The sequence below is a fragment of the Aedes aegypti genome, chromosome 3 (genome assembly GCF_002204515.2).
Source record: "Aedes aegypti strain LVP_AGWG chromosome 3, AaegL5.0 Primary Assembly, whole genome shotgun sequence".
Lineage (NCBI taxonomy): Eukaryota > Metazoa > Arthropoda > Insecta > Diptera > Culicidae > Aedes > Aedes aegypti.
Genome location: NC_035109.1, coordinates 48,683,083 through 48,695,150, shown reverse-complemented (window position 1 = coordinate 48,695,150; position 12,068 = coordinate 48,683,083).

The following is a 12,068-nucleotide window of genomic DNA, read 5'->3' as shown; positions in this document are numbered from 1 at the left end:
TATTAAACTTATTTTCAAGAATCACCCTATAAATTTTCCGGAGAAGTCCTTCAAGAAATTCAAGAGTTCCTCAAACTTTTCAGAAATTACTTCAGATAATTGGGCATGAATTTCTGGATTTCTCCTAAAATGTATTATATAAGGACATGCTTTCATAACATTTCGATAATATCTTGCACACTGTATAAGAATTAACCCAACAAATCTTTCAAAACGTTATTAAGCCAATCCCAAGAGTGTCAATCAAAAAGTTATTTAGGTATTCAAGCTACATTTTTTGGGTATATGACGGGGTTGGTGGTCTGATGGCTACCGCTTCTGCTTCATATGCAGAAGGTCATGGGTTCAATCCCAGGCCCGTCCCTTTCCTCGTACTTTGTAGTTGTTATATCTCTCACTTGCACTTCCATTCTAAATATATCACACTCAAACTATTCGTTCATAACAAACGCTAGAACCAGAGACGGACAAGAAACCGTTTCCCTAACGCTTCCTACTTCCACGCGCACGCCTTTCTTACGCCTGATACATAGGCAGTCTGCTAACCACAAAAGCAAACCTCTCTGCCATGCCTTTCCCCCAATCCATACACTCCCGCATGAACTGGCGTGGATGCAGTGGAATATACGGTCTACGTGGGAGCCAGTTCAATGCATCATCAATTCCTCCCCCTTCCCCTCATTGGTCTGCATTCTGACGTGGCAGGTGCCATTGTTGCCTAAAAATAGAAGATCACCAGCACTTATACACTGCGGATGCCTGTTAGTCCCAAGCAGTCATTCGGTTGGTTCCTTGTGTAAGTGCAGCTGATCTGACGATACTGGAGTGCATCCACGGGCGGCCAATCAAGCTCAAGCTCAAGCTCAAGCTACATTTTTTGGGTATTTCTCTGTAGAGATGTATGAGTTCTTAAAAGAAGATTGCTTCAATGATTTGTTTCATTTATCCACTTATTTTTACAAATCCTCCAATCTCTTACGCCGAGGACCTGGGATCGAATCCCATCCCCGACATAGTCACTTATGACGTAAAAAGTTATAGTGACGACTTCCTTCGGAAGGGAAGTAAAGCCGTTGGTCCCGAGATGAACTAGCCTAGGGCTAAAAATCTCGTTAATAAAGTCAAACCAAACCAACCAACCAAATCCTCCAATTCACTCTTAGATTTCTCTCCAAATGTTTACTGCAGCAAGTTTTGGCAGACTTTACTCTAGCATTTCATTCCAGAATTCTTTCATAGCTTCACCGGTGATTCAATCAGTGAATTGATACAAGGAATTCCAGCCTTGAGAAATAATGTTTTACATGAATTTCACTATCATATCCAACTATTGGACTTTCTTTTTAGCCGTTTCCTGGTGTATTCCCAAAAATATTGCTTTCGCCCGAAATAAGAAAATGGAAAACAAATGTTACATGCACGCCCTAAAATATTTTTCCAATGATTATTCTACGGTTAATCACTCTAAAATTTGAAATATTCTCCGAAAAATTCGAATTTTGAACGCATTTTTTTTTAATTTATTATGGAGCAGAATCTGTCACTAATTTTAGAATTTTCAAAAGCAGTTATTTTTTCATTTGAAATCAGCAACGTTTACCTATGTACATGAAAATGTGTTCACTGTATTCTATTCTCTTCAACTGAAACATTGAACACATTTTCAGCGAACAAATTTCAGTTTTGAGCAGAGAAACTGTCCTCGAAATTTTGACCATTACGATGATAGACCCTTCAACGTTAACGGATTACAAACTTCCTCAAAGCACTTCTTTGCGAATTCCTAAAAGAATTTCTTCTGATTCAAAAAAAAAAAAACTACATGGCTTTTGCAACATATATTTTTACAGATAAATCCACTACTGTTTCCTGGAAGCCTGAAGAAATTCCTTATCGAATAATTACTTCCAGCAATTCCTTAACCAAATGTTCAAATGCTCATTATCAGATATTCTTTTCCAAAGATTTCGCTAAGGATTTATCCATGAATTGTTGTAATTGAAAATCCCGGCATTTGTCTTTAGTGGATTAGTAATTAATTACCCCAGGACATTTTTTCTGGATTTCTTTAAGCATTTGAACTTATTTATTAGAATTTTATTTTGTAAAATTACTAATACATTACAAGAAACATTCCTTGTAATGTAATTCATAGTGAAATTCCTATAGAAAATCTGGATAAAAGTCTTGAGGAATTATTGAAGCAAAATTTGGAAACATTGTATCAAAATCATTGTGCCAATATAAAAAGAAATATTTCAAATAGTTTTTGGAAATACCGTCAAACAAATGACTTGCAACGGCGGGGTAACCTGCAACACATGGTAATTTATCATTATATTTTACACAAATATCAAAAGACAATTCACCATAAATCGGTTCTACAATACCTGTGACCCACAATTCAAGTAGTGGATACAAGCTGTAATTTTAAATATTTTTACAGATCAATCATTACTCTTGAAAATGAAAATGAACACTGATACTTGATAGAAGCTCAATATTGTGGCCTTAAAACATGAGATTGTTTTAATTTACAAAATTACATGGCGTTTCTATAACTAATAAGTAATAATCATCCCTATTCTTGTTTACGTTTGAATGCTCTTTCGATCGAAAAACGGTTTGCATTCCCGTTTTCGTAAGCAAAATCAAGTGAGCCGTGGATTCGAACGAATAGGAATTCGATCAAAAGTTGGATCCGCCGTAAACAAGATTAAAGGCGAAAACCCCGTATTTTATTTTAAGAAATTTTAGCCACAACTTTTTAATTTGAATTATTTTCAAAAATGCCGCGTATAATTCACAACAATTACCTCTCAAGAATTTTTGTGTTCTAAAAAAGTAGAATACTTTTGTTGAAGGTCTACTTCATAATCAAAAGAGTGATAATTCATCAATCAACTACAAACACCCAGTAGGAAAGATCCTTGATAATTAACGCGTAATTTTCTGTGTGTGTGTGTGTGTGTGTGTGTGTGTGTGTGTGTGTGTGTGTGTGTGTGTGTGTGTGTGTGTGTGTGTGTGTGTGTGTGTGTGTGTGTGTGTGTGTGTGTTTTTTTTTTTTTTAGTTTTAGAAGGTGGTAAATTACATTTACGAACTAACCCAGCGTTTCACGTTCGATATGGAGGCTAGTCATATCGAATTCGTCCATCGTGCGCCAGAGTGTCGGACTCCTTTATACCGACTAAAGTCCACCTTCGCCCACGAGCCATTCCCCCCGGAACTGCCTCTTGGCATTACTTCATGGGGGAGGCTATTGTGCTAAGCACTGCACTGCTCCTTGCTTCTTACGCTCCTGTACTTCCCTTGCTCTCTTCGTACTGCTGGCATCGCGCCAGGGCCATGTTTCTACTACCGCTTCTGTCATTGCTACGCTTCGTTGCTCTGCTGCGACGTGTTTGGGGCTGACATCTCGCCAGAGCCCTGCGCAACTGTTGCGCCTGCTGTTAATCCGCCGATTCTCGAGTTCTCCAGGTTGGACCAGTTGGATGCCGAGGTCGGTCCAGCGATTCCGGTTGGAGGGTAGCTTCCGGTTCACTGGCGCCCCGACGACCCAAAACTGGTGGTTGTCACGATCGCTACTCGGCATAGTCCCCGACGGTGGAGCTAGCCTACTCCAGCGGAGAGTTCCCGACGACGGAATGTCTCCCGAAACCGATAACGTTACGCGTTTGTTCCCGCATCACTGCTGCTGACCGGTGAAGTGCCGAGGTCGATCCAGCGATTCCGGTTGGAGGATGGCTTCCGGTTCACTGGTGCCCCGACGACTTAAGCCGGTGACTCGCTACGGACTACTCAGAATAGTCCCCGACGGTGGATCTATCCTACTCCGACGAAGATTTCCCCGACGGCGGAAGATCTCCCGAACCGATGCTTTCCGGGCTGATGCCGAGGTCGGTTCTGCGATTCCGGTGGAGGGAAACTTCCGGTTCACAGGCGCCCCAACGACCATTTGCCGGTGCAACTACGCGTTCTACTCAGTTAGTCCCCGACGGTGAACTTAACCTACTCCGAAGCTGACCGGGCTGATGCCGAGGTCGGTCCTGCGATTCCGGTGGTGGGAAACTTCCGGTTCACAGGCGCCCCGACTACCATTTGCCGGAGCTGTTTCGCGATCTACTCGGCTAGTCCCCGGCGGAAGGACATAGCCTACTCCGACGTGATGTTGGTCGGTAAGTGCCGAGGTCGGTCCTGCAATTCCGGTTGGAGGATGACTTCCGGTTTGCAGGCGCCTTGACGACTTATTACCGATATTACGCTACGCCCGCTCTACTCGGTCTAGTCCCCGGCGGAGGATCTAGCCTACTCCGGTCGCGCCCGTTGGTCTCCTTCATATGCTCTCTTCAACAGGCTGACTTGTCAAGCGCCAAGGTCGGTCCGACGATTCCGGCTGCCCCAACGATTCAGAGCCATGTGCTGTCCGCTGTGTAGAGTGCCGCTGCTCCTCTCGCCATCTTCGTTGTAAAAGAGACATCATCTGAACGATAGTTCTGTTTACCGCGTCCCATTTCTCTTCGTCGGCACACATTCGTTGGACGATATTGTGCACATTAACGTCATTGCCGACGACGGATGTCATCTCGGCTCGCTCATGCTCGAAGCGCGGACATTCGAAGACCACGTGCTCAGGGGTTTCGTCAACATCGCCGCACCCGGTGCATAACGGCGATCTTGCGTGTCCAAACCTATTGAGGTATTTCTTGAAACAGCCATGGCCAGACAAAAACTGCGTCAAGTGGAAATTCACTTCTCCGTGTTTTCTGTTTACCCACGTCGACAGGCACGGAATTAGACGGTGGGTCCATCTACCATTCTCAGCGCTATCCCATTGCTGTTGCCATTTCCTCATGGTTTCATCCCGGGCTCTTTTCCGAGTTCCCCGCGTGCTTCGGTCCCTGTAGCACTCGCTGTCCTCTTCGAGTTGAAGGCTTATAGGGATCAATCCTGCAATCACACAGAATGCCTCCGATGAAATCGTACGATACGCGCACGCCACACGCATGGCCATCAGTCTGAACGTACTGTTCAGCCGGGAGCGGTTCCTCTTCGTCTGCAGTGCTGTCACCCACACGGGGCCAGCGTATCTGAGTACCGACGTTGACACGCTCGCCAGTAGTCGCTTCTTGCTGCTGCTGATCGCTGAGTTGTTGGGCATGATCCGGGATAGAGCTGATATCACCTTCACGGCCCTCTCACATGCATAATCGACATGGCTGTTGAAGCTCAGCCGATCATCGATCATCACTCCCAGGTGTCTGACTTCCCGCTTTGAGTCGATGGTACACTGTCCAACCGAGATTCTCGCCTTCTGCACTGCCTTTCGGTTGCTTATCATCACAACTTCGGTTTTGTGATGGGCTAACACAAGCTTCTTCCCTCGCATCCATTCTTCCACGGCGTCTACTGCTTCGGTAGCAAGTATCTCTACTTCCTCTAGTGATTCGCCGATGACTACGAGCACCACGTCATCCGCGAAGCCGACGATCTTCACACCCCGGGGGAAGCTCAGCTTCAACACTCCATCATACATAGCGTTCCAGAGAGTCGGGCCAAGAATAGAACCCTGTGGGACGCCCGCTGTGACTGTCGTGCACCTTTTCCCAGCGTCTGTTTCGTAGATCAGTGTACGATTTTAAAAGTAGCTCCTCAAAATCTTACAAAGATACTCGGGGACCTCCAATCTGTGCAGCGATTCGGCGATCGCAGCCCAACTGGCACTGTTGAAGGCATTTTTTACGTCTAGAGTGACCACACCGCAGTACCGATTTCCTCTCCTCTTTTGCTTCCGCGCCGTATCCATAGCTTCCACGACCGTTCGGATGGCATCAACGGTGGATCTACCTTTCCGAAAGCCGAACTGCATGTCACACAGGCCGTTTTCTCCCTCCGTGTATTTCGTAAGCCTGTTTAGGATTACTCGCTCCAGCACTTTGCCAACTGTGTCCAGCAGACATATCGGTCTATATGCTGAAGGATCTCCAGGAGGCTTGCCTGGTTTAGGCAGCAGCACCAGCTTTTGTCGCTTCCAAATGTCGGGGAAGTTACCCTCCTCGATACATTTTTGCAGTACGATCCTGAACATATCTGGGTTTTCTTGGATTGCTGCTTGCAGAGCTACGTTGGGGATACCGTCTGGTCCCGGAGCCTTCCTGGTTTTTAAGGCTTTCGCCACCGCGATCAGCTCATCGTTCGTTACCTGGGCTTCTTCTTCGTCGTTATCCTGAGCTCCGTAAGGTGTGGACGGCCAGCTCGTCGGTTCGTGCCGGGGGAATAGCGCTTCAATGATGGTCTTCATCTTCTCCGGACACCTATCGGGTGGTACAGCTGGGCCCTTCAACTTCGCCATTGCAACTCTGTAGGCGTCACCCCACGGGTTTGAATTGGCGTTGCGACAGAGCTCCTCCAGACAGGCTTTCTTGCTGAGCCGAATTTCCTTGTTGAGAGCGGTTTTCGCCGCCTTGTACGCTGGTCTTCGATCTGCTCTTTCAGCGTCGTTGCGGGCTCTCTGCATCATTCTCCTAGCCCGAAAGCAGCTTGTACGCAGGTCGGCAATCGTCGAGTTCCACCAGTAAGCTGGGCGGCGACCATGTCGCGGTTTACCTTCCCTCTGCATGGTTGCATCGCACGCTCGTGCTAATGCCGCTGTCAACTCATTCGCAGTAGCGTGTTGAGCATTGCGCTCCAATCTCAACGCCTCAACAAACACCTCCTTGTCAAACTGCGACGTTTTCCACCTCCGCTCTTTCGAAGGGATCGCACGTGCTTCCAACTGCCGTCCGCTACCAATATTGTACCGAAGCGCTTGGTGGTCACTGTGCGTATACTCCTCACTCACTCGCCAGTTCAAACTTCCTGACAGCCCAGGGCTACAGAAAGTTACGTCAATAATTGACTCTCGACCATCCCGACGGTATGTGCTGGTGGTACCATCGTTGGCAACATCGACGTTTAGCCTTGCCAAGGCCTCCAGTAGACTGCTCCCTCTTGAGTTGGTGAAGCGACTGCCCCATTCTATGGCCCACGCGTTGAAATCGCCGGCTATGACGACTGGTCTGCGGTCTGTGAGCTCTTCAGTCAGCTTGTCGAGCATCTCGTTGAACTGGTCAATAGACCATCGCGGGGGTGCGTAGCAGCTACAGAAGAAGACTCCGTTAATTTTGGCTATAACAAAGCCTTCATCTGCACGATGTACCACTTCCTGGAAAGGATATCTTCCCACTGTCCATATCGCCACTGATTTTGCGTTGTCTGCTATCCAGTTCCCATCGCCGGCCGGGACACGGTATGGCTCCGAGATGATAGCCACATCGCACTTGTACTCCGCCACAGATTGCCTCAGCAAGTGTTGTGCTGTGTCACAGTGGTTGAGGTTAATTTGAATTACCTCCACTGTGGTTTGGTAGCAGTCGCCTTCATGAAGGCCGGGCATCGCAGGCCTCCTGTAACGTGGTTGTTATTCTCTCCGTTAGCGCAGATCATGCACTTTGGAGGCTTCCGGCAGGCTTGCGCCTTGTGGCCTTCTTCTCCGCACCTTCTGCATAAATTACCTCTGTCCGGCCCCTTGCAGAATCTAGCCAGATGGCCGTACTCGTGGCATCTATAGCATGCTTCCGGTTTCTGAGAGACGCTCAGTGGACATACCGACCAGCCTACTTTAATCTTCTCCGTTTTAAGTGCCTTGACGGCCGCTTCAATCGGAAGCCTAATTGATGCTATTAGCATTCCGGATGGCCCCTTCCTTATGCGGATCTGCATCTGCACTTCTCCTAGCATGCACTGCTCTTTCATGGCAACCCTTACATCGTCGTCCGTAGAGATTGCGTCCAAGTTCTTGCATTCAAGGACTGCCTCCGGACACACGGCTCTCACTTCTACCGTATTACCCATGGCTTTCTCGGCGAGCTCTTTGTAGGAAGAGCTGCTGGCCATCGGGTCTCGTTTTAGCTCAAGGATCATATCTCCGGTGCGGGTGTGCCTGACTTCGCTGTTCGAGCTCCGGGTTTGTCCGCATTGCACGGAGAACCTTCTCGTACGAGTCATCGCTTGCCTTGACTATAAGCGCCTCACCTCTCTTCCGGCCCTTGAAGAGGCTTTGTTTTTCGGACCTGCTCTTGGTTTTCGTCTTCCGATTTTTTGCCTTGACGATTTTCCATGGGGTATCGTTGCCTTCCTTGGTGGTTGCTGCGTTCGCTGGGCCTGACTCGTTGACGCGGGTGTCCTTGTGTTTCTTGGAACCACCCGGTCTTGCATCTCCTGGTGATGCTCTTGGCCTCTTCGGTGTGAAGGGCACGCTCTCCGTCCTCTGGGATTTGTCCCTCTTTGCGTTGGTTTCCCTCGCAAAAGTAATTGGCATCGCCGTTTGTTGAATCGGCACTTGCCTTATATCTAAGGCAGTCTTGGCCGCCGACAACTCCTTCTCAGTCGATTCCACTTTCTGTGCAACGGCCGCCCATTCCTTGACAGCTAGTTCAAGGGTTCCTTGGATCTTCAACACCAAAGTCTTGATGTCTTTGTGCACATTACTTCTTTTATCGACGAACTCGTGCAATTCGTCCACCAGTTTCTTGGCTGCTACAACTCTCGATAGCTTTGGCACCTTCGACCATGCACTGACCTGAGCCTGTTGCTGCTGCTCTCGAGGCTGCTGCTGTTGCTGCTGTTGAAGCTGTCGCTGTACCTGCTGCTCCTCCTGATTGCGCTGCTGTTGCCCTAGCTGCGATGGTGGTGACCGTACTAAGCCACCTTTAGCGAAAGGGTTCGCCGCGCCTTCTTCGATCTCAATTATACTCTCTTCCATTCTTCAGGGTCCCCCCTCTGGGCCGCTATCATTTCCCGCCGTACGTAGTCGCCTTTCATGATCCCATGGTTATCTTTGCAAGCAGGGAGGCCATGCAAGGGTTGACACGATCCCTTATGAGAATCGTGTTCAGAGCCGGATCGGCGTAGATCGGGGTTTAGTCATCCGAGCCTAGTACTCATCACTTAAGATGGACGGGATCCGAACGTATCCAGAGGCCTGCCAAGGTTTTACCGGGACGGGGGCAATCGCACCATTAGCCTACTCGCCGTTTCAAGTTGGTATCACCCATCCTTACTCGGGGAATAGAATAACACGACTGTCAGCTCTGTGTCGCAATGTGGTGTGTAATCCGTAATCCGTGTCCTGTCCGTTGTTCTGCGCCGTGACCAGTATACCATAATCAGGATTGTACTGGCATCCATCCTGATGTGCCGGTTGGCACTCCAGAGGGCTAAAGGTACTTTGAAAGCGGTACCAGGTCGCTTGTTCAAGGTTACTTGCAGATATGTGGTTTTTTGTAGAGATTCACCAGAGCCCACTGATGAACCCCCGCCACATCCTAGGTAGACCATGCTTGAGCCCCTGGTCAGATGGACCAGACGCTCGGCCACCTCCCGAAGGAAGTACCAAAGGTGGTATTCCATACGGCTGTATGTATGAGTTTCGCTTGGAAAGGGTAAAAATCCCAAGCTCCCACCTGGCACCTCCTCACTCTAGCTGATGTCAGAAGGACAACAGTGCCCAGGTTGCACTACCAGCTAAGTACGCAACCCTTAGCTGGCGGTCTTTGTCATCGTTAGACCCGTGGAAGCGTGAGGTAGGGGCTTGTGAGGACCAGAGCTATGTTGGACGCTCCTTCCTGGTTGTCGACTCACCATTTGTGTGTGTGTGTGTGTGTGTGTGTGTGTGTGTGTGTGTGTGTGTGTGTGTGTGTGTGTGTGTGTGTGTGTGTGTGTGTGTGTGTGTGTGTGTGTGTGTGTGTGTGTGTGTGTGTGTGTGTGTGTGTGTGTGTGTGTGTGTGTGTGTTTTTTTTTTTTTTTTTTTTTTTTTTATAGTAGGGTTCAAAAAAGCTTCAAAAGCCTGGCCTGTTGTGTGTTGGCACGGTGTGGGACTCACGTTAGGCGTGCTTAACCACTAAAAAACTTTCCCTACTGCTCCTGTGCCTCGATCTCCCCCGGAACTACATCAGGCAACTTCATCGGGGGAGGGCTGTGCTCATGCACTTCTGTGCTCATGCACTTCTTCAATCTCAGCCTCTAACTGTTCTGCTAGTTCGCTGTTGGAGCGTTTTGCCCAATTGGCGGTTGAACATCTCGCCAGGACTTTGGACAGCTTTCTGTGCGACGACGCATACTTCCCTTGGGCTGGCCTCGCGTCAGAGCTCTGTTGATCTTCTACTGGACGCTCATGTGCACTTCGTTGCTCTACGACGACTTGTTCTCCGCTGCTGCTGTTCGAGCTCTCCTTGTTGACCAGTTGGATGCCGAGGTCGGTCCAGCGATTCCGGTTGGAGGATGACTTCCGGTTCACTGGCGCCCAGACGACCCAAAACTGGTTTGTGACGATCGATGCTACTCGGCTTAGTCCCCGACGGTGGAGCTAGCCTACTCCGGCTACGCGCTTCTTCATGATTCGATACAGGCCGGTGGAGTGCCGAAGTCGGTCCAGCGATTCCGGTTGGAGGATGGCTTCCGGTTCGCTGGCGCTCCGACGACTCAAGCCGGTGATACGCTACGTACTACTCAGAGTAGTCCCCGGCGGTGGATCTATCCTACTCCGACGAAGATTTCCCCGGCGGCGGAAGATCTCCCGAACCGATGCTATCCGGGCAGATGCCGAGGTCGGTCCTGCGATTCCGGTGGAGGGAAACTTCCGGTTCACAGGCGCCCCGACGACCATTTGCCGGTGCTATTTCGCGAATTACTCAGCTGGACCCCGGCGGTGGACTCAGCCTACTCCGACTCGACGTTGGTCGGCCAAGTGCCAGGGTCGGTTCTGCAATTCCGGTTGGAGGATGGCTTCCGGTTTGCAGGCGCCCCGACGACTATTAACCGATACTACGCTACGCCCGCTCTACTCGGTCTAGTCCCCGACGGAGGATCTAGCCTACTCCGATCGCGACCCGGAGCTCTCTGGTCTTCACGCCATCTCCTTTGCAGCAACGACATAATCGCCGTTATTCCCCTGTTCACCGCATTCCAGGTGCTTTCATGCTGGCACATGTTCTGCACGATGTTGTCCGGATTTAGAACGCTTGCGGTTTCTGACATCATCTCGCTTCGTATATCCCTGAATCGAGGGCAGTCGAATATAACGTGCTCCGGTGTCTCCTCGATATTTGGACAGGCCGGACAATGTGGCGATTCTGCGTGTCCGAATCTGTGCAGATATTTCCGGAAGCATCCATGGCCTGACAGAAACTGGGTCAGGAAGAAGTTAACTTCTCCATGTTTTCTGGTCGTCCACACCGACACGTTAGGAATGAGCCTGTGGGTCCACCTTCCTTTCTCCGAGTTATCCCACTCCTGCTGCCACCTGGCCATTGTGTCCAACCTAATGGTATTCCTCACATTCCGTGTGTCCCTTTGCTGGTAACATGCGATGTCTTCAGCCAGAGTGATGCAGATGGGGATCATTCCGGCGATAACGCACACTGCCTCCGATGATATATTGCGGTAGGCACTCGCAACCCGTATAGCCATGAGCCGGAACGTACCTGCCAGCTTATCTCGATTACGTTTGGTTCCCAACGCTGCAGCCCAAGCCGGGACTCCATACCTCAGTATAGACGATGATACGATCGCTAGAAGACGCCTCGTGCTGCTTCTTGGTCCTCCAATGTTGGGCATGATCCTGGCTACGGTGTTAGCAGCTTTCGCTGCCTTTTCGCAGGCATAGTCTACGTGACTGTTGAAGTTTAGCCTGTCGTCGACCATTACTCCGAGATGCTTTAGAGAGCGCTTCAATGGGATTGCGTGCCCTCCGACGTTGATTTCCAACTGCTGTACCGCCTTGCAGTTGCTGACCAGCACCACCTCCGTTTTATGATGAGCCAACTGCAGCTTGACTCCAGTCATCCACGATTCGATGGTGTCTAGCGATTCCGCCGTCAGCATCTCCACCTCCTCCGCAGTCTCACCAGTTATCGCAAGAACGACGTCGTCTGCGAACCCGACGATCTCGACTCCATTCGGCAGTGACAAGGTTAGCACTCCATCGTACATCATGTTCCACAATGTTGGACCAAGTATGGATCCTTGTGGA